We start from the raw sequence: 23,958 nt of genomic DNA, 5'->3' as shown, positions 1-23,958 counted from the left end.
AAAAAAAAAAAAAAGTCAAAGGGAAACTTCTGAAAAACGCTTCTCTCATAAATAAAAATACATACAATAAATGCTTCCAAAATAATTTGCTTAAAAGGTTTGGGGAGCCAAACCTAAACTAAGGGCCACATGGGACATTTCAAATCACTAAGGGGGCCAGGAGGGAGAATCCCCTTTGGAATTTTTATGGGATGGGGTGAGGAGGGGGTGAGATAAAGCACATCCCTTTGAAATCTGACCCTTTCAGCAATTTCAAATGCTGCAGGAGACTAGGTAGAATTCCTCCAGAGCTATGGAAGATAGGATGAAAGTTAAAAAAAAAGATTAGCAATTCCACTCTGCCACCGTTCCTCCCCACCATGGGGGAAGGTAAATGGTATGGGTGGGGTTTGTATTATTTATTTTGACCATTTACATGCTGCCTATGCCTACAGCTCTAAGTGGCTCACAATCAGAACATACAGAATAAAAAAAACAAATGCACAAATAAATAGACAAAAACCAATTTGCTCAGTCCTGGTGGAAAAGAAACTCAAAGATATAACTATTCTGACCGAACACTGGCAGGGGAGAGAGAAAAAGTCTTAAATAGTTTCCTTAAAAGGTCTTTGTGCAAAGGATAAGATGCAAACCTTCTGGTGGTTAATTCCATAAAATAGATGCAGCAATTGAGAAGGCCTTCCGTTGAGTCTCAGCTAAGTGTGCACATCATCTAACAGCCCTTTCTGATTCAATCGTAAAGCACACCTAGGATTACAGACAAGCAGCAGAGTATTCATGAAGGGAAAAGGAATCCTCTCTAAGCATTCTGTGAACAAACCTAGCAGTCTTAAACTTGATCCACCCACTCTACTGACAGCCAGTACAAAGCCCTTCAGCACAGGAGTGATATCTGTTCGTATGTCTTGCTCTGAAATTAAAACAAATCAGCAATTTTGAAGAATCTGGAGGGACCTGAAAAGTTTCCCCAGCTGCAGTACCTGTAGAGTACAGCAGCTGGGAATAAAGGGCCTTGCTATTCTGGCAGTTTTTTTTTACTTTTGAATAATAATTCCTATTGTAGTTTTGGTTCTTTTTTTTTTTTTTTCTTTCATGGTTCTGGGTGGGCTTTTAAAGTTTGGGAAAGCAGTTTATAAACTTTAATAAATACCTGTTATATTATTGGGAGTTTTATCTTTTTTTTTTTTTTAACCTGCATCTTTGTCTTGCAGCCGAGTGCCTATGCTGGCTTCCATTCTTCTCCCTCCCTTACTTCCCTTCCTTTGTAAATTGGTAATAGTACTGCTGTGTTAATATAAGGTTGCTGTTTGTGCTTGCAGTATATACCTATTGAATTATTGGGAATCGCTTTTTACCTGCATTTCTGTCTTGCTACCTTACCTTTGCCTCAACCCTCCTCATGCACTACACTGTTTACAGATTGCTAATGGGACAGTCTTCATTTTTTATTTTTATTTTTTTAGGTTTATCCAAGTAGAGAATGTTGTTCCTCGTCTCATCTACTTTTGACAATTTAAATCACTCCATCTCAGCCTTTATCTATTTTGCCTTCTCTTGAGTAGATTGTAAGCTTCAAGAAGTAGGGATAGGTGTTTCTGTACAGTGCTATATACATCTTATAGTGGTGTGAAAGGCTTGAGGTTGGTCATGAAGAAAAGGGGTATCCTATGCTAAATGTAGGTGTAACATTTCTGCATGGGAGTAACCTGCATGGAGCAGCAGTTGCTTTTAATAGAATGCATGGGGGTTAACTTGTACAGCACAGTAGTTACTACCATAAGCCACATGCTGGGCAGACTGGATGGGCCATTTGGTCTTTATCTGCTGTTATTGCTAAGCTAAGAGGTAGATTTTTAAAGCAGCGCGTGCACTTCCCGGTGCGCACACGTGCCGGCACACATATACATTTACACATATAAAATTGTTGGGCTGTGGGCACATGTGTGCCGGAGTTCGTAATCCGCGTGTGTAAGGGGGTAGACATATGCAAGTTGTGTGGCGACACCTTCCCCAATTCCCTCCCCAACTCCTAAATCCTAGCTTTATTTTTTTTTCTTGTTTTCCCAACTTACTTCAGGGCCTGACCTGAAGTAAGTTGTGCACGGCCTGCCCCCTGACCCACCCAGAAAACACCCCCAGGCCTACCCCTTCAGAGGCCCGGCAGTTCTGCTTGTAACAGAGGTTACGCGCGTGGCCAGGCCCCTTTGAAAATGCGTGCAGCGCGCATAACCCCCATTATTTTTTTTTTATTTTTTTTTAACTCTACCTTTAAGTGAATTGCAGTCATCTAATCCAGCTAAAATTAAAGCATAAACATTTTCAAGTTAGTTGTAAAACATTGATAATTTGAAATGAAGTTGGCCTTCGAGGCAAAAACTAATAATAAAAAAAACCTTAAATATATCTGAAACAGGAAACCTGTCAGGAAGTTGACTGGACCATTAGATGATAGAGAAGTAAAAGCCTCATCTTCCCTAAAAAGTCCCTATCGCAGAAAGGCTACATTAATTCTTTGCTTCCATGTTTACTAATGAGGATGTTAGGGAGATACCTGTTCCAGATATGGTTTTCAAGAGTGAAAATTTAGATGAACTGAACCAGGAAGATGTAGTAGGCAATATTGACAAATTAAAGAGTAGCAAATCTCCTGGACCAGATGGTATACACCCCAACATGCTGAAAGTAATCAAAACTGAAATTTCAGATTTATTAGTAAAAATGTTTAGCCTATCATTAAAATAATCCATTGTACCTGAGCACTGGAGGATGACCAATGTAACCCTGATATTTAAAAAGGGCTCCAGCATGCAAACTATAGACCAGTGAGCCTCACTTCAGTGCCAGGAAAAATAGTTGAAACTATTCTAAAGAACAAAATCACAGAACATATAGATAGGACATGGGTAAATCCATGTTGGCTGTGTTCCATTAAATGAAGGGAAGTCTTGCCTCACAAACCTGCTACATTTTTTTTTGAAGGAGTTAAACAAGTGGATGAAGGTGAACCAGTAAATGTAGTGTATTTGGATTTTCAGAAGGCGTTTGACAAAGTCCGTCATGAGAGGCTTCTAAGAAAACTAAAAGTCATGGGATAGGAGGAAATGTCCTTTTTTGGCTTGCAAACTGGTTAAATGACAGGAAACAGTAGGATTAAATGGTCAGTTTTCTCAGTGGAAAAAGCTAAACAGTGGAGTGCCATAGGGATCTGTACTTGGACTGGTGCTTTTCAATATATTTATTTAAGGTTTTTCTATACCGAATTTCTTGATGCAGATCAAATCAACTCGGTTTACATCGAACAATAGTTTTAACATTAACATAGCCAATAAACATATTACAAGAGGCAGGAGGTGGCAGAGTCAAAAGTTACATTATAACAAGGGCGAGCAACTGGGGATTAGGAAAAAGAAGGGGTAAAACAAGAGTATACAACAATCGGAGATTTAATACATATATTTATATTTATAAATATATTTATAAATATTTATATATTTATATTTATACATATATTTATAAATATATTTATAAATGATCTGGAAGGAGAAACAACGAGTGAGGTGATCAGATTTACAGATGACATAATTATTCAGAATAGTTAAATCACTAGCAGATTGTGATAAATTGCTGTGATAAATTGCAGGTGGACCTCACAAGACTGGAAGATTGTGTCCAAATGGCACATGAAATTTAAATGTGGACAAGTGCAAGGTGATGCATAAAGGGAAAAAATAACCCTTGCTGTAGTTACACGATGTTAGGTTCCATAATAGGAGTTATCACCTAGGAAAAAGATCTGGGTGTCATTGTGGATAATACATTGAAATTGTCGGCTTAGTGTGCTGTGGTAGTCAAAAAAGTAAATGTTAGGAATTATTAGGAAGGGAATGATGAATAAAACAGAGAATGTAATAACTGCTCTCTCTCCATGGTGAGACTGCACCTAGAGTACTGTGTGCAATTCTTGTTGCCACATCTCAAGGAGATATAGTTGCATTGGAAAAAGGTACAAAGACGAGCGACCAAAATGATAAAGGGGATGGAATGGCTCCCTTTGAAGAAAAGCTAAAGAGGTTAAGGCTGTTCAGCTTGGAAAAGAGCCAGCTGAGGGGGGAGATATGATAGAGATGTATAAAATCATGAGAGGACTTGGGGGCACTCCATGAAGTTAGTAAGTAGCACATTTAAAACAAAAGAAAAAAATCTTTCACTTAATGCGCAAGTAAGCTATGGCATTCATTGCCAGAGGATGTGGTTAGGGCAGTTAGTGCAGCTGGGTTTAAAAAAGGTTTGGATAAATTCCTGAACAAGTCCATTAACTGCTATTGATCAAGATAAATTAGGGAATAGCCACTGCTATTACTGGCATTAGCAGCATGGGATCTATGTAATGTTTGGGTATTTGCCAGTTAACCTGGCTTGGCCACTGTTGGAAACAGGATGCTGAGCTTGATGGACCCTTGGTCTGACCCAGTATGGCAATTTCTTATGTTCACATAATCACAGACCAAAATTTAGAGCTGCGCAACAGAGGTTTCAATGGCAGTATAAGGCTTATTTGGAAAAAAAAAAATCTTTAACAATTGCCTTAATATGCAAATTATTAAACGGAGTTAACATGAAGTACCATTGGGCTCTCAAGATTCTCAAAGCAAAAAAACTGGGACTAGAACTGTATTTAACTTTTACAGGACCATCCCTTCAGTTTTCTTCAGATTCGGTGCCGGGATGTTGTTATGCATCATCCATTGCTTAACAGCCAAAAGACAGAAACTGAATCAAAAGGTGGCAGATTAAGTTGCTAGAACAGGGATGAAAAACTGGATACCATCTGCCTATATTCTATATCCAGCACAGAGCCCAGCTCAAAGTCCAAGATGGGTGCCTTACAGACAGCAGAAAGGACAGAGTCCTGTGGGACTGCTGTAGTCAGCAAATGCCATGCAAAGTTGTTAGAGCCCTGGTCTCTGAAAAATGACTGGAACTAATTAAATTAAAAACCACTCCTGAAATGCCCCATTCCATCAACCAATAAAGCACCTGTGCTCACACCCTTATTCTCTGTTCCTCCCCTTTCCTCTACCCCTTACTTTCTACTCACTCCTCTTTAGCTCCCCCATTCATGCTCTCCTCCTCCCACTCCCTTCCTCAGGCTTTCCTTCCTTGGCTCACCCTAACCCTTCCTCCCTCACTTGATCTTCAGCTGAAACAGCCAAACCTGCATATTAGCAATTCAATTAAAAAATGCCAGTCGGCCAGCTTCTGGCCAGCTACTGATGAGGCATACAGCCTGCATCAGAAGCTCCATTTAGTGGAGCAGGGGTTGATCATTTCCTCTTCTGCTGGCGAGATCTGAAAAACCAGTTTAGTACAGAGCTACATTATGGTTCTGCTCGACTTTTCTCTTCTGCTTTCACACCTGGCAGAAAGTGGAATATCAGAAACTGTTTCAGTGGTTTGCTTCCTAAATATCTGATCATGTGCAGTAAGTGAACACTGCATCAGCACCCTCTAGGTGGCATAACATAGCAACCAGGGTACCTCAGGGGTCAGCTTGGTCCACAGTGCTATTTATTTATTTATTTATTTATTTATTTATTTATTTAGGGTTTTTATATACCGACATTCTCGATATACATATCAAATCAGGTCGGTTTCCATATAACAAAACTGTCGCCGGTAAGGTGTTACATTAAACAATAGACAAAGTATTGAACAGAGAACGTGCAGCGTAACATTTACATAATGAGTCTCTATATGACTCATTATGTAAACTTTGGGCAAGTCACTTTACCCTCCATTGCCTCAGGTACAAGCTTAGATTGTAAGCCCTCTGGGGATAGGGAAATACCTTACAGTACCTGAATGTAATCCACTTTGAAGTGCTGAAAAAAAAAAAAGTGCAAAAAGCAGAATATAAATCTAAATAATAAAAAAAAAAAAAAAAGCCTAGGTGCTAATTACAAAATTATATGCTGACAATATTCAGTTTTTCGAACTCACATACTCCACCTGGTTCATAACAAGTGAGTTACTAGCTATCTGTTTCATGACAGTTTAGCCTTAAATATTGACAAGACATTATTTTGAGTAGATTCCCTTCTAGTGATATCCCATCATGCTTCATTTTTGAGGGCCTTACTATTCCTATGAAAGCCCAAGTGTGTCAATTTCTTGCCTTGATAACATTTTATGATCTGTCATCTTCTCTGAAGTCTCTCCAAACCCTGCATGCACCTATATGCTGATGCAGTATCTGGATAATCCTTTTACTGACTGTCTTCCTTTCAGAAGTACATGACATACTTTTTCTGAAATCAGCACAGACATGTTGCTCACATTAAAACTTCTGGCAACTCCATAGTATGTAAAAAAAAGTCCTTGAATTGCTAGTCAAGCAACTTCTACCTACTCGATTGGATCTTAGCTAATAATTCCATATGTATGTAGTACTAGACTATCTTTGTTCCACTTGACAGTATTTATCTCAGACTTAAGGTTCAGTTTTTTCTATTTGCCTGTTTCAAAATATTGCCAGATGCTTTCAATAATATGACTTGTTTGTGAAATGTTTAATGTCTGGACAATTATATACATGGTACCTTGACCATTTTTCTTCAGGCAATTTTTAATTCCTGTTATATCATGTGAATCAGATTCTATAACTGTCCAAAGTTCCTTTGTTTTTAGAACCATCATAATCTTAAACTTTCAGGCTGGATAGTTACTGGAATTCAGCTTTTCAGATTTGTAGCATTTTCAGACATTTTTTAGTTACACTTAGTTTATCTACAGGTTGCTGGTTCTAGCAAACTCTCTGCAAATTTGCTTACCTGGCTTCTTTTACTATTTTTTTTCTTGTTTAGGAGCTTATTTCACTCTGCTCTGGCTGTGGGCTCTCTTCTTTTTCACTGCCTGGACTCATAACCCATTTTTTTTCTTAGAAATGTGGCACAACTAAATTTAGATACAAAAATGCCTTCTAAAAAGGGGAAGAAAACAGCCCAGGAAAGTTTCCTTTTTGCAAGTAATCTTTTTTTTATCTTAAAAAAAAAAAGTAAGGAGCCATAAGCAACCAACGGCTCAACGCACACAGAAATGTGAAGCAAGTAAATACACATAGAGCAGTATGGACACCAGACCAGCACAGTGTCATGAAGCACACTTTCAATATAAAAGATTATGATCAGGGGCTTGGAGGGAAACAGAAAAAGGGGAAGAATCTGCACGAGTTGAGTGCTAAGAGGGGCAAAGGGTGAACAACCGTGAGGTGGAGGTTGGGAAAGGTGATAGGGAGTTGGAATGGAGAGAGAAGGTAAGAAGCGATAGAAAGGGGCGAGGAAAAAAGACATAACATGAAAACTATGCAGGAGGAAAGATGAAGAAAAAAAAGGAGAGCGATATAGAAGGAAAGGAGGAGCATTATGAAAAGTCAAGAGAAAGCAAACACTAGGAGAAACAACCAGAAGACAGACAGCAAGGCAGAAGGGAACCCCCCCCCCCCCCCAAAACTTTCCAACAACTTAACTCATAAAAATCTATTTTTAAAAAACTTATATAAAAAATTAATTGTACAACCATCTATGTACTGATTGTGATAAAAGTGTGTCTGCCTATAGTCAGCAGTACAAACTTTGGCTGTTTGTGCTATGTGCTCAGTGGCATTAGTGTAGCTGGCCTGAAGAGTAGGGGAAAGAGGGAGCATGGGGAGAAGAACAAGAACCAAGAGACAACACAGATCAGGAGAGAGGGAACAATGCAAGTAAAAATGGTCAGCATAGAAACCAAAGGGCAGAAAATGCGCCGAGAGAGAGAGAGGAACATCTTGTTTGCTCTTGAGAGTTGGGGGGTGGAGGAGATTTTGGGCAACCAGTGAAAATAAATAGAGGGGTGGGGGCCCAAGAGGTGACTGTGGTCAGGAACAGTGTTGGGATGGACTGTATGCGGTTTGGGACAGCCCTTGGAGTGATTCGGGATTGCCATGGTCTGGAACAGGTCATTAGTGAATCCCAAGAGCATCGTCCTTCATTTGGAGTGCAAGTTATGAACTTTTTATGGAGCATGTCTACAAGTTCTGTCTGTAAGAGATCTGAGAGCGAAGATAAGAATGTGCCAGGAGAACCAAAAGCAAGTCCTCCAAGCACAGCCTCTGCCAAGAAACAGCTTCCTTTTATTCTAAAAACTGCAGTGCCAATAACCAAGTCTATGTCTCCTACCCTTCAGTGCAGTCTACAAATGTAATCCACGCTTCCTATGAGCTTTTCTATTTGGAGTTCTCTCTCGTCTTGCAGAATTTACATTAGAGGTAAAGCAGAAACTACCTGGAGTCTATGTACAGCCATCATAAATCGATCTGCATTAATGTGGTCTGGTGTGATATTCATAAGACAGACTTTATTAAGATGGTGTGCCCAAATTCACAGTTTATATTCCTGGGAACTACCCACATGGAGCTTGTCCACATTTACTGTTTGATATCCCAGTCTTCCACCCATTGGTAGATCCAGTGCCAGGAGAATTGGATGTGAAGAGAGTATTTACAAGATGGAGGCAAAACCATAATCTCATATGGAAAGTATTAATATATGCTCGATGAGTCTTCTACAAAATAGATACAACCGGTCCCTTGAACCTGGAAGCTGCTTGGCTGTATGAAAAAGATATTCAGCTGTTTAAAAAGCAAAGTAGTGGACAGTATAAGACGATGCAACAGTCATTTATTCGATCAGCCTACAATATCCCTTTGCAATTAGTTTTTCTCCATGGAATCCAGTCTGTGCACGAAGAAGCGAAGGAGAAGATGTAGAGTAAAAAAAAAATATATATCAGCATGGCAAAGGTCTTCATGTGTGTGAGCTCTCCTGGGTGGAGCCAGGCTCCATGCAGCCTTTCCATAAAGATGAGAAACCCCTGCAGACCTAGCTTCAAGCACTGGTGCACAAACACTTTCTGATCAATTTAAAAGTGGCAAACAGGAGAAATGAACTACAAGAAACCTTCCTCAATGACTTCTGGATTTGTACAGATAATCATGGCAGACTGTACAAAATGAATAATGTAAACTGACTTTAGCAGGCTCTTTACCCCTTTTTAAAGTTTTATTCCTGCTGGTCAATATGCATTAACATATTAAGACGCTGAATTCTTTGGGAACATGTCTTGGCTTATGGAGCAGCCCTAGCTGTCAGGAAAAGGCTTAGAGAAGTCTAGTCTTAAACAGTCATGAAAGCATGGATAGGGAAACTTTTTTTTTTTTTTTTTTTTTTTTAAACGGGGGTCACATTACTAGTGCTCATTGGAATCAGGGAGAGGATAATACCAAGTATACCTCATGGCACAGTAATAGAAACATAGAAATGATGGCAGAAGACGACCAAATGGCCCATCCAGTCTGCCCAGCAAGCTTTCACACTTATTTTTCTCATACTTATCTGTTACTCTTGGCCCTTATTGGTAATTTTTTTGTTTCCAATTTCCTTCCCCTCTGCCATTGATGCAGAGAGCAGTGCTGGAGCCACAGCAAAGTACAGTATCTAACTTACGCGTCCAAATTGTGCATACAAAGAGGGTTAGAAACAGGGTAACCGCAGCCGCGCTTTACTGTATCGGCCTGTTAATTGGTTCGGGGTAGTAACCACCGCAATAAGCAAGCTACTCCCTCTTATTTGTTTACCCAGCCTATGCAATTCAGTCCTTGTTGGTTGTTGTCTGAATATAAACCCTCTTTTCTTCATTCCCCCTGCCATTGAAGCAGTGAGCTGCGCTGGATATGTATTCCAAGTGAAATATCAGGCTTATTTGGTTTGGGGTAGTAACCGCCACAACAAGCAAGCTACTCCCCCGCTTATTTTTGAATGCAAATCCTTTTTTCCACATTTTCTCTTGCCATTGAAGTCAGAGGACCAAAGCAGAAATCGTACCAATAAAAATAATTTAAAAAATAGCTAAACAAATAGAATAACCTCAAATAGTTAAACTCAATTTTCCAAATACCCAATAAAATATTTCAAAACAGACATACACAATAATTAAAAGCTAATAAGGATTTCTGAAAAATCTCCTACTCTCTATACCTGTGAACTTTGGATTTCCAGATGCCCTGAAACTGTCATGGATTATTTATTTATTTGTTTGTTTGACTTATATTCCACCTTTCAGCCACTTCAAAGTGTTTTACATTCAGGTATCGTATTAGCAGGTGGACAAGAAAAAGGGGGGGTGGAATTCTTGTACACACTTGGGTGCTCTCTCACCCACACACTCTTACTTTTCTCCCCCTTAAAGAAGAAGCAGTTTCAGTCTTCAGTATCCGCAGCTGACAAGGCAACCCAGCTATAGCCTTGTGCTCCTTCCCACGGGGCAAGCCATGCCCCGCCACTCTTCTTCAAAATTAAGACCCGATCAGCCAAGCCCTTCCGATTCAGGTAAGCAGACGCCGCTCCTCCTCTTAAGACCCCACTGCTGATTCCGGAGGAGACATGCTGCTCTCCCTGCATTATGGCTGGCCACTCAGCTCAATGTCAAAGGCCTGTGATATCAGGAAATTGTTGCAATTGTTTCAAGGTGCTGGTGGGCCGGAGATAATGGGGCAAATGGAGAATTAGGAGGGAGGGGAAAAAAAAGCCTGTCATCAAGCCAGGTTTGGCCCTCAGGCCATAGTTTGCCCACCCCTATTCTAGAAACCTGTCTGGTCTTGTAGGGTGGGGAAGCAATTATCAAAACGTTTAGAAGAGATTCTCAGACAGCAATAGAGATTTTTTAAAGAAGCAGTGGGCTATCACTTGAAGACATCAGTTAAATGATGATAATTTGGCCTATAGATAGAGGAAGTACGATCTGCACAGCTTTTACCTATTGTGTGCCATGTCACAATGGATGTTACAGGCCTCAGGGTTTATTTTTCTGTTTGTAACTTTGGAGCTGATGTAATAAGCAGGTAGAATTCTGACAGTGAAGGGACCATTTAGCAGTCTGTGAAGAAGTGAATCAATTGATATCACAGCACTTGATATTTATTCACTCCTTCACAGACTGCTGATTGGTCCCTTCACTGTCAGAGATGTCCAATCTGCTCTCAGAAGGCTGGCCTTCAAGCACTAGGAAAGGGGATTGCTCCTTTCACAGACCTCACCTGCTAGAAAAGAAAGGAACAGCTCAGCCGAAGGAGTTTGCTCTGGCTGGGGCTACTGGTGAGGTGGGGGGGAGTTTTCGGAGTTAGTTTCATCAAACAAGGAAGGACCCAAGACCAAACTTTTAAGGTGCCTGAGGGGAGGGTTTGTACATTGAGAGGAAGAGAGAGGAAGCTTGCCGGCTCAGCCACAGTACCTGGTAGGCCGGGAACATTTTTTTTTTGGGGGGGGGGGGGGGGGGGAGTTGCATAGATTGGCATACAAATAGGCCAGGGGAAAAAAATCATGTTCTTTCAGTTTAGAGCGCTTTGCTTGCACCTGCTCTATTTGCATTATCATTACCTTCCTGCATCCCACGGGGGAACATGTTAAATTAAACCCGTGCTAAATTCTAACTCCGATTTTAGCGCAGGTTTTATTACTACAACGGCCCCTTTGTTTCTAAGCCATGGGATCTGCATGCTTGCAGTGGATCCCAAGACTCTCTTCTTCGCTGCTACTACTAGGAAATCTTTCATGGAGCCCCTCATTAAAATGGTGTCCAAATGCCATATCTACCAATTATGTACAACCACTTCTGTCAAATTTGCTGTGAAGTGTCATGATTAGAAACAGAAGGGATTCCTATAGTGACACAGTGGCTAATTGCAACAAACCGTGATAATTATCCAAAAGATTTAATATGCCACTTTTCAGGTATTTCAAACCAGATTACATTCAAGGTTCTATAGGTGTTTCATAAAATAGTGAGCGAGCTTACATCATCTGTTCTGGTGGCAGCAGGTGGGACACACTGGTTTCTATGTTGAAGGCTACCACTTCTTTTGATGGAAAAATATCCTTCAGCAGATCTGTTTTGGTCTAGCAGTATGGATGCTACGTCATTAGATCTACAGTCTGGCAATTCTGTTAGTGTACTGCGGGCTACTGGTTTAGAAGTTGCTAGTGACAAGTGTCCAGCTTCTAGTTCATGCCTTGTTCGTAAAAGCAACCCAAGAGGGTTAGGCCCCTTTCGGAGAGTGACCGGAATACAGATGGATATGATTTTGGCCTTTACTAGACCTACTACATGTCAGCTAGACCCAATCCCCTAAAAAAAAACAAACAAACAAACAAACTTTGAAACTGGTGGATGTAGAATGGTAGTCTTCAGTAGTTTGACGAAATCTAAAAAAGGATTAGATCTTAGGACTCTTATTCATTATTGGCCAGTTTCAAATCTTCCATGTTTGAGCAAAATGAGTGAGAGAACATGAAATCAAGTTCTAGCTGAAACAAACATTACATTTATGTTGGTCAGAATACCACCATGGTCATGGCTCAAAAACAGCTTTATTAGCTCTGGTCGATAGTTTAACTGCAAGAAGACAGGGGTAGACACTAATTGTTGATCATGTTGACTCTGGCTGTAGTTTTTGATGCTCTCAGACATATGTGATGACTGGAATACCCAAGACATAATATTGAAACAGTCCTTAAATGGTTTAAGGAAATAAACTTTATTCTCCCCTACCATTTTTTTTAATTAATTAAAAAAAAAGTGTATAAAATCAAGATATTCACCATTGCAACTGAAGCAGGTGGGCTAAAAATTGTTAATAAAATGTAATTTCAAGAAAACATCTGAGAAACAGGTATTCAAAAACATCAAATGCATTCACTAAAATAAGATATTAAATAAATCCTTTTAATGTCTCTAGCCTACCAACTAACTCAATCAGATACAGTTTGCCTTTGGAATCAGCAAAATCCATCCATTGTTACAAGAGATTGGCCCAGGGGTCAGTCCTCTCCCTGATAACATCTATTTATACCCCCCTAGCAAACTTGATTCAAGGATTTGGTCTGATTAGTCAGCTCTCTGAGGATGATATTCAGATTCTAACCCATTTGGACAATGATCAGGAAGGCATAAATTGAATTTGTGCCTGGCAGCAGTAGCTGATTGGCTTGTTGAGCTAAAATAAGTTGGGTTGTTTCTTTTTTTTTTTTTTTTTTTTTAAGCACAGTCAAATTCTAGGTTTTGTGGATTAGTTAGCAATAGAAACCATTTACCATTCTACTTTCTGTTGCTGGGGTGAACATCCTTTTAAAGAATGCAGTTATACTGCACTTCCAACTTATGTCTGGCCAGATGGACAGTAGTAAGGGGGTCCTTTATGTTTTAGGTAGATCTGCCAGGTTCAGCCTTTTGCAGCTCATAAAAAAAGTTTACAACAGGTATCCATTCATTAGTAACTAAACTGTTGGAATACTGCAAATCCCTGGATCAGGGGCTACTAAATCATCCATTATGGAGACAGAGAAATTACTATTTACCTGATAATTTCCTTTCCTTTAATGAGGACAGGTGGTTCATGTACCTCTACCAGCAGATGGAGACTGAACAAAGTTGACGCCATGGTATATATACCCCTGCACTGACGACAGTCCATCAGTATTCTCTGCAAAACCCAACTGTGGATAAACTAACAAAACTTGATTATTAACAGATAACCATTCCAGCACTTAGCCAACAGGAAAACACTGAGCTCAGACAAAGTGTAATAATACTTGTCTAGGGACTGGAGTAATACCAGTAACCCCTGGAACAAGCAGCCATGCCAAGAGGACAATAGCACCGCCATCTGGCAGCCAAGGGTGGGAAGATGGGTCTACCTATCCTATTTAAAAAAAAAAAAAAAAGGGTAATGATCAGGTAAGTAGTAATTTCTCCTCTCTGAACATACGGACAGGTGGATCCAGAATTGCTGGGATGTACCAAAGCTACTCCTGAACAGGATGGGAGGCTGCCCACGGTGCAATCAACATCGCATGTGAAAAGGTTGTGTCCTATCGGGCATGCACATTCATGCGGTAATGCCCGGAAAAAAGTGTGTAAAGAAGACCACATTGCAGCTCGACAAATGTCAATGGGAGACATTCTAATCTCCACCCAAGACACTGCCTGAGCCCTAGTGGAATGAGTCCTAACTTGACCAGGCAACGGCTGCTCTGCATCCACATACGTGGCCATGACTACCTCCTTAATTCAGTGGGCCGACTCACGCTGTTTACTTCTACCACGAAGAACAAACAGGTGATCCATTTTCCCCGAGAGCTTTGGAAGCCGCCAAATACCACAAGATATGCCTCTTGACATCCAAGGGTCGTAACAGGCGTCTGTTAAACTGGCCAGAGATGGCAGGGAAATTGACTGACTGAAGTGAAAATCAGAGACCACTTTTGGCAAAAAAGGAACAGTGTGCAGCTGTATCACCCCCAGAGTCACCTGTAGAAGGGCTCCCAGCAAATCAAGGTCTGCAGTTCAGATACTCTATGCGCAGAACAAATTCCCACCAGAAACTGTTTTCAAGGTCAGTAACCTCAATGAGAGGCTATGCATCGGTTGAAAGGTGGGGGCCTGCCAAAAAATCCAAAACTAGATTGACTCCATAAAAGGCACCGGTAACCACAAGGGAGGATGAAGATGCTTCACTCCTTGTAAGAAATGGGCCACATCTGGATGAGTCAACAAGGGTCCACCATCCACCTGACCTCAAAATAGGCAAGAGCCACCACCTGTACCTTTAATAAATTAAGGGCCAACTTTTTACTCAATCCATCCTGCAAAAATTCCAAAATGAACAGGATCTTAACCGCACAAGGAAGAACCCCTCGATCTTCACACCAAGCTTCAAACCCTTGCCACACCCGCACATAGGTTAAGGAAGTGGAGAACTTTCTCACTTGTAGCAAGGTGGCAATCAACACAATACAAAATCTATGCCTCAGCAACCGAGCCTTTTCAAGGACCATATGGTAAGACAAAATCAAGTCCAATTTTCATGATGAACAAGCCCCTGCCACAGCAAATCCTTGTGAACCAGAAACCAGAGGGAAGAGTCCACAAGCAGCCTTCGCAATTCTACATACCACGGTCTCCTGGGACCCTCTGGGGCCACCAGAAACACTATTCTTGACTGACTCTCAATCATTCAAATCATTCTGCCCAACATGGGCCGGGGGGGGGGGGGAGGAGGACAGCAGCTTCCCTCTGGCCCCTCCTGCACAAGGGCATCAATTCCCAAGGACTTTTGATCTCTCCTGGGACTGAAGAAGCAGCGAGGAACCTTTGCATTGTAAGAAGTCGCCAGAAGGTCCAGAAAACGGAAGGCCCTAGCCATCCACTATGAGCTGAACACCTCATTTGACAATTTCCATTTTCCTGGATCCAGACTGACCGCCGAGGTAGATGGCCCTTACATTGTCTCTTCCTGCAGTGTGCGAGGCTAAGATCTCCTGAACATGCACTTTTGCCTATTCCATAAGTTGGGCTATTCCCTGCTGAATGATGTAAGCCACAGTCGTTGCATTGTCCGACATTAGCCAGGCTGCTTGACCCTGCAAGTGGTCATCCAATCGCAAGCATGCCAACCAGACTGCCCAGGCTTCCAGCTGCTTGATGCTCCAGAGACACTTCTGTACTCCAGCACCCTTGTGCTGTCAACTCATGAAAGTGAGCTCTCCAAAACTGGAGGCTCACAGCTATCATGAGTACTAGCCAGACTGGTGATGTTAAGGAAACAGCCTTTTAGATAATCTGCTTGTAACTACTACTGTAGTTGTATGCAGGTTTCCATCGGAAGGAGAAGCAGAATTGAATAGTCTTGAGAGAGTGTGGGCTCCAACGAGCCAGCAGAGTGCACTGAAGGGGGGTGCATAAGCACCCTTGTCCACAGCACCACCTCCAGGGTTGTCTCCAATCAGAGTACCTGTACATAAGACTACACTGTCAGACGTAGAGTGTACAGCCTTCTGGCAGAAACACCATGCCCTGCTTCTTGTCTAAGCAAAACAGCAAGATACTCTAAGGACTGGGCTGGCCAAAGATTGCTCTCGACAAGGTTCATCACACAACCTAGCACAACAAGAAAATCACCTTGCGCGATATTGAAGACTTTCTTCTAGACTCTTGGCCCGAATCAGCCAATCATCATCTAAGTATGGGTGAACCAGAATCCCATCCTTTCTCAACACTGCCGCTACCACCACCACCACCACCTTTGGAAAGGTTCTGGGCGCAGTGGCCAAACCAAAAGGCAGTGCTCAAAACAGATAATGTCATCCAAAAACTGTGAAACGAAGAAATTGTTGATGCTCAAGCCAGATGGGCATATGAAGGTATGCCTCTTAAAAGTCCAGAGCCATCAGAACTCTTCCGACTCAACTGCCATTATCACTGAGTGTAAGGCTTCTATGCAAAAACGAGTCACCCACAAATGACTGTTGACCTCCTTGAGATCTAGGATGGGGCGAAAAGAGACCTCCTTCTTGGGCACAACACAATACATGGAATATTGGTCCGCGTTTTCTTGTGATGTAGCACGGGAACTACAGCCCTCAGGCTGAGAAGCCTTGACAATGTACACTCCACTGCCTGTCTCTTCTGCAGAGAGTTGCAGGTAGATACCATGAAAATATCCCGGTAAACACTGCAAAGCTCCAGGGCATAGCCATCTCTTATCACTTCCACAACCCACTGGTGCGACGTGATTTCTAGCCACCTCAGATAAAGAGAGAGGCAACTCCCTATCTCCTGCTCCACGGGGGGGGGTCAGCAGACCTTCATTGGGAGACTCGGTGGACTCCACAACCTGAGCCTGCGCCCCATCTGGGCTGCCTGGGACGAAATGACTGAGGCCAACCCAAAGGTCGCACCCTCTGAAAAGTCTCTCCTCTGTAGGGTCGAAAAAGTTTGAAACCCCTAGTATGACTTCTCATGTTGGAGAAACACGGCACCTGTTTCTTCTTCTGGTAATAGATGGTGGGACTCACACCACTTATTGGCTTTTTTTTTTTCAGCTCGCTCCCAAACAAGAGTGAACCTTCAAAGGGCAATTTTGTAAGGTTAGACTTCAAAATTGCATCGGCTGACCGACTTCTAAGCCATAGATGACGGCTGGCTGCCATTTCCAAAGCCAGCCTTCTAGCCAACGTGTGGAACAAATCACAGCTCGCATCTGCCAAAAAGGCGGCTGCTGGTTTCATCATTGTCCTGGAATTCATCGACCTCCTGAGAGAGGAGGGAACAAGAAGTTATCTGTAAGTTCATTGCCATTGCTTCAAAGGCCTGCGTAAAGATAGCCTCCGTTCTTATCCTGTGCATCCTTCAAGGCTGCTCTCTCTTCTACGAGAAAAATCATCCTCTCAACGGCACACACAAGCACATCCACTTATGGAAAACACATTGCTCTCTCGCAGCTGGCTTCAGGCGTACAGCCTTTCCAAGGCTCGTCCCCCTTAAATTAGCTTTTGGGGTGCCCCATTCAAGATCAATCAATTCTTGAATGGTTTCCATAATAAGGAAGAAACATGAGGCTTTACGCAAAGAAACCAAAATGGGATCTTTCTTTGGCTCAGTCATGGATTCAGCCCCCCAGTACTCCCAGCATCTACAATGTCTGGAAGATCAGAGCTGGTAGCTCATCTCTATGAAAGAAACACAATATCGTTTTATATGGCTCCAAACCCGGAGGAATTTCCCCATCCTCCAGGGCGTAAGGATTGCGATCTAGGTCCCTATCAGGACGATCCACAGCAACTCTAGGCTTACTCAATCACTTACCCGCATTACCAGGCATGTGGGAATCCACAGCCTGTGATCTGAACCACTAATATAGGAATGAACATTGGATTGGTGCGCCGAGCAAGGAGATCAGAGGGGAGAGCCCTACTTAACTCCCCTTCTACTTTTTTTTTTTTTCTACAGCTAAGTCCATGCTGGTGGAAAACCAGCTACCGGACCAAGGCATTCATCTGAGGGAGGGATCCAAGATATCACCTCAAGAATTCTCGACTGAGGGAGGGACTATAAGGTATTATGACAGGAGAGTGAGGCAAATAATTTTCCTTCTTTTCTCCTTTAAAATTTTTAATTAATCCCCAGTAGGGATCTGCTGGAGATGGAGAATACTGTTTGGGGGCTGATGTCACTGCAGGGGTATATATACTGTGATGTCAGCTTTGCTCTGTCTCCATCTGCTGGTAGAGGTCCATAACCCATTGGTTCTGGATCCACCTGTCCATATACTAAGAAATGCAACTCCAACACAATACTGTGGCAAGGATTCTGGCAAGCGTGACAAAATGGGACTAATTTCCCCCAATATTATGATCTCTATTGGCTTCCAGTCTGCCGTAGAATCAAGTTCAATATTCCCGCCCTCGTCTACGACTGTCCAAGAACAGATCAACTTATTTGGTTGATTTGCTGAAGATATATGAGCAGCTAGAGTAGCACGATTATCTCCCTGACCACTTCTCACAAGCCCATAAGACTCCAATTTTTTTTTTTTATTTTCCTCAAGAATTTAAATTTGCCTTCTGTTTTTCTTGGTTATCATAAATACCATCAGTGGGGAGGAGTGTGGGGTCTTGTTTTTTTTTTGTTCCCCCCTAAGTTTGCTGCCAGTGGGTTGGCTATTTTAAACATTGATAAAGTCCCAGGGAAAATAAACTAAAAAACAAAAACTGAAGTCCCTACAACCCCCTCACTATCAGTTGCTAAACTGGGATCCAGTAGGTGTTCAGCCTTTTCATGCATAGCTCCAGCATTGTGGCCCTCCATTCTGCTGGACCTATGCTTGATCTAATATTACTCAAGCTTTCACAAAAACAAAAATTTAAAAAAAAAATTAAAAAAAATCTAGCAGCTTCGCTCTATGACCAGGAGTTTAGTTAACCTGTAGTCACTGGACACCTGTTGTCATGACTAGGGCGCCGCTTGGTTTATATTGGAAATCTGGGGCATCAATTTGGGGTTATTTAACAAAAAGAGTAGATGAACGTAATAGAATTGTTGGTTTATATAATGTGTCTGATTAACAAAAAAAGAGTGAGCACCCCGCAACCTAAAAAAAAAAAAAAAAGCCTCCAGTAAAATCATGTTGGCACTTAAAAAAAATAAATAAATACAACACTAAGGTGGGGGCGCAGAGTTTTCGAGCTACCTAAAATGCTATACATTCATAGGCCTATTGTCCTCACTAGATTCTCAGATATGGTCCTATTTTTCCATATAGGAAAGTTAATTTCTTTATTAAGGCAACTTCATGTGTTTGTGAAAGCCAATGTGATATGAGGGGGTGGAATCAGCCTCCCACTGAGTCGCTATTGTGAACCTTGCTGCATGCATTAAAATGTTCACACTGTCTATGCTGATACATCACCCTGCCAACCAAACAGACACAGAGCGCAGCTGACTGGCTTCACTGCAGCCCAAGGATAATGCTAATGCTGATTTTAGCCTAGCCCAAAAAGCTGTAATAAAAGGGGCAAGATCCCTGCTCCTGCCATCGCCTCTGACAGAATCTAGATGATGTAAGGGAAACCTGGCAAAAAAAAAAAAAAAAGGAGGCGGGGAAGCAAATCTATGTCTTACATACGAGTTTATACAGCATCTCTACCTTACAGCTACATATGGAAATTGCATGCTGAGATTTCCAGATTAGTTTTTAATCCTAGGATGTTAGGGACAAACCCAATCCCCATTCCACTGTTCTCCCTCTGCAACGGATGGCTTGCACCATTCGGTTATCAGCGTGAGAGCTTTATCCAAAGGGGAGACCTTGATACTTTTTTCTACCTCGGGGGGTCCCACCCATTCACCCCCCACCCCCTTGGACTGGGCAGCCTGGATTTTATCAAATTTTGAGAGATTCATCCCTCAAACCAAAATTGCTTTTCAGAGATTTAAATATTTACCCCTTAACAACCCACCGATCTGATAATTTGGGAGGCATGTGTTGTCGTTCAGAAGAGCAATTGGTGAATGAGGGCTACCTATGATGCACAGGCACTTACAGAGGGCTCTTTATGTATGTGCTAAATGGGGGTTGTGCCGAAGGGCTCAACATAACTGAGGAGTGAAGCAATCATAAGAACATAAGAAATTGCCATGCTGGGTCAGACCAAGGGTCCATCAAGCCCAGCATCCTGTTTCCAACAGTGGCCAAAACCAGGCCACAAGAACCTGGCAATTACCCAAACACTAAGAAGAACCCATGCTACTGATGCAATTAATAGCAGTGGCTATTCCCTAAGTAAAATTGATTAATAGCCATTAATGGACTTCTCCTCCAACAATGTATCCAAACCTTTTTTGAACCCAGCTACACTAACTGCACTAACCACATCCTCTGGCAACAAATTCCATAGCTTTATTGTGCGTTGAGTGAAAAAGAATGTTCTCCGATTAGTCTTAAATGTGCTACTTGCTAACTTCATGGAATGCCCCCTAGTCCTTCTATTATTCGAAAGTGAAAATAACCGAGTCACATCTACTCGTTCAAGACCTCTCATGATCTTAAAGACCTCTATCATATCCCCCCTCAGCTGTCTCTTCTTCCAAACTGAAAAGCCCTAACCTCTTCAGCCTTTCCTCATAGGGGAGCTGTTCCATCCCCTTTATCATTTTGGTTGCCCTTCTCTGTACCTTCTCCATCGCAATTATATCTTTTTTGAGATGCGGCGACCAGAATTGTACACAGTATTCAAGGTGTGGTCTCACCATGGAGCGATATAGAGGCATTATGACATTTTCCGTTCTATTAACCATTCATAATGTGTCTTCTCCAGCAGCTCCTGATTTGAGTGATAACTATAGCAGCCCCAGTTCCCCAAGTTAACCACACTTTCAGACAGGCCACTCTAGATGCTCAGTAGCAGCCCTGCAAATTAGAAAGAGCCATACCCCTGCCAACTTGGTTTGCCATAGAATACTTAATTTAACCCAAGGTACCTTTCTGTGCTAGGTTAATCTGGACCCCATGCCATTAAGGTTGGCAAAGTTATTCTGCTTTTAATGCACCGTAAGTTAACGTAAGTAAAGTGATTGATTTGTGCTTTTATTGTTTTATAAGGTTTAGAGTTTTGAGGTAGCTTTTGTTTAAGGAGAAAGGTTATTTATGGGTTTATGCTGTACTTTTCTATACTTTGCTAGGAGTTGTTGCCTTATGTTCTTATGGTGGGAGTCATCCTGGTTTTTAAAGGTAGGTTATTACATGCAATGAAATACACGTTCTAACAATGGTAGAACCAAACTAGGCAGTACTGGAACATATGCTGCCTTTAACCTTTCAGATACAGCTGTAGTCAAACTCATGCACTACACCATCTTGGCTGTGGCTCAAACAAAACAGTGTCACGTCCTACCACAATTATAATGGACAACGTTAGTGAGGGAAATAACCACAGCACCGGGCTGCCATCTTTACCAAAAATCCCTTATGACAAGAAAAGAAAACTAAACCGGCAATTTACACGGAAGATAGGAAAACAACTCCAAGTTACACGTGCCAGGCCATCAGACGTTCCAAAAAAAAAAAAAAAAATCCACTTAAGTACGTTAAGGTAAAAAAAAAAGGACCATACTTCCTCTTTTATACTTCAGAGTCTTATGTGCTGACTCATAGTAGTTCGTTGTTTTTACCACTAGTCCTAGGGCTCCCGAACCCCGCACAGTGGGAGCAAGCGAAACTACTGCGATCAACTCCTGTACAGCCATGGGCACTGTTGAAATTGAGAATAAGCTACTTGATTTCCTCTTACCTCAATCTACCTGCACAGTTTCCATGATTTTACAGTAAGGCACCGTAATAGTGGTGAACAGGTCCCAAACGTACAAGCTGACAAATGGCTGAAAAGTAACTTCCTGTTGGTGTCTCTGATGTTAGGATCACAGTCATTTGACATCGCCTCCAGCCGCCCAACGTTAAAAGAAACAATAAGTCATTTAGTTGACGCTACCATTCCTCCACTATAATATCTTACGAAAGCAAAAAAACGAAGTCCATTTTTTGCTTGTTTGTGACTGGACACGAGGTGATCACGCCCCTCTCTTTTTGATAGTATAAGTCAGTCAGAAGTCGACGCAGAATAAAAAAAAAAAGTAGTAGGGAAATAAAGTCAATAAAAAACAAAACTGGGCTGACCCTGAATATAACAATCCATAATGCTAAGGACTTATCACCCACACCAATCTTTTGCTGTCTGACTCAGAACCAGAAACTGTTTTTAGTCCAACTTTCCATTTTCTACGACATCCATCAATTCGACAGCGAAACGAGGCCCTCGCCCCCTTCAGCCCATCCACCTGCGCTCTGCAGCCCCCTGCCCGGAGGAATTTACAGCGTGATAGCCCTCCACATGCCTCGCGCGGAGCCCCGCGTGACGTCACTGGCAGCTCAACTCAGCAGAAAGCGCTCGCTCTCTACCAGGACATTTTTAGCTGTATTTGCAAACCAGACTCTACCCCCCACCCCCGTCAAGTCTGTGCGGGCTACCACTGACCCGACTTCATTACCATTTTCTAGCCACAGAAAACAGAAGCACTGATCAGAAAAAAAACAAAAAAAACAAAAAGCAGCGACAGCGCTGACACAACACAACACAAGCTGTCTTCCCCCACCCCGCCCCTACCACCCTTTTGCTTCTCCTGCTCAGGGCATTTTTTGTTGTCATGTTTACATTTTTCAGCGTTTCGGAACTGCATCATGTCGTCCCCCCCCCCCCCCCCAGGCGGCTCCTGAAATCACACACAGACGGCTCCCATAGAAACCTCAGAGGCCGGGGCAAGAATCTGCGTCCTCTGCCCCTTCACAGCGCACCCCACCAACGTCCACTGAATTTGGAGTTGCTCCCGCCGCTAGATCGGGCTCTCCCACTCTTGTTTTCCGAATCGGGGGTAAGGGGGAGTTGGCGGCAGATTGGGTTTTTGGTTTGGATTTTTTTTTTTTTTTTTACACTGAAGCAAACACGCTTCCGAATTGCAACACGCCGAAACTTTCTCAAGCTGCGAGGGGAGCGCCCGAGCCGCTGAATCCCCCTTTCTTGTCTGAGGAGTGGGGAAACGCTTACCTACTGATCGGGACTCTCTCCCGTCCTGGGGGCTCCCTCCGATTCCCGCGAGCTAAAACCGCGGCTGCTTCTTCTCCTCCCGCTCCCCGGCGAGGCTTGTTTAGGAGCTGCCGAGTTGTAAGAGGCGCGTTTCCCGGAATTACTCACTCAGAGATTCCTTTCATTCATAAAAACACAGTCATGCGCTTACGTCACCCCCTCTCCGCCCCAGGGAGCAAAGGGGAGGGGACGGGTCGCTTGATGTACGTAGGGACGTTGACGTAAGGGGGTGGAGAGGATTTAACAGGGCTGACGTTTTTTTATTTTATAATTTTTTTTAACTTTTTTATTCAAACATCATGCAAGTATGAAATCCACGTTGTACAAAAAGATGAAAAACAGTATAGTGATTCATTGTCATACCAAAGGGTCAACATTAAGCAAGTCAGGATACTAAGCAAGTATTCCAAATACTTATACACTAGAGTACTCGTGGGGGATTTCTGTGCAAAAGAAATAAACATGTTGCATATATTTTTAAATTTTACAAACTTTATTTTCCGGATACCACAATGTAATTGCTGCATTTAAGTAATAATTTATAAGGCAATATAGAACAAAATTATTACTCAAATTGTAACCGTCTCTAAAAGTCAGTAAGGAGGCCCAGACAACTGATCTGTAAAGATAGACTTTTATTGCCAGCAAGATGCAGCTAAGACAAAGGGCTTAGTACAACTGCATGCCACGCCCCCTTAGGAGCAAACTTTTATACACCTTACAGTTCTTATCTTTCACACATGCGTTCTAATTTCTGCTGAACAAACAATTTACAAACTGCTGAACAAGCATTTGCTAGCGTGGTCCCCTAGTAGGTGTAGCTTATAATCAGACTATTGTTTCGTCATTTAATTGATGTGTTAGACATTTTATAGCGGCATTCGTATTAATACAA

The 23,958-nt window shown here is 42.2% G+C and overlaps 1 protein-coding gene and 1 pseudogene across 2 annotated transcripts in view; one reads left to right on the top strand and one right to left on the bottom strand.

Annotated features, from left to right (window-relative positions):
- Positions 1 to 23,226, bottom strand: part of MAFF (MAF bZIP transcription factor F) — a 72,338-nt gene extending 49,112 nt beyond the window's left edge. The window contains exon 1 of one of the 2 annotated variants that reach the window (XM_029590161.1): positions 23,025 to 23,226. The gene's annotated coding sequence lies outside the window, so the exon portion shown is untranslated. Of the gene's footprint in view, positions 1 to 21,716; positions 22,394 to 23,024 lie in introns of those variants that run through there. The other variant, XM_029590162.1, reaches the window with a different exon arrangement.
- On the top strand, positions 8,041 to 8,919 carry LOC115084831 (annotated as a pseudogene).
- Positions 23,227 to 23,958: the final 732 nt, after the last annotated feature.

The sequence above is a fragment of the Rhinatrema bivittatum genome, chromosome 2 (genome assembly GCF_901001135.1).
Source record: "Rhinatrema bivittatum chromosome 2, aRhiBiv1.1, whole genome shotgun sequence".
Taxonomy (NCBI): domain Eukaryota; kingdom Metazoa; phylum Chordata; class Amphibia; order Gymnophiona; family Rhinatrematidae; genus Rhinatrema; species Rhinatrema bivittatum.
Note: the sequence above shows the minus strand (reverse complement) of the source record. Positions and strands in the feature narration are given on the sequence as shown.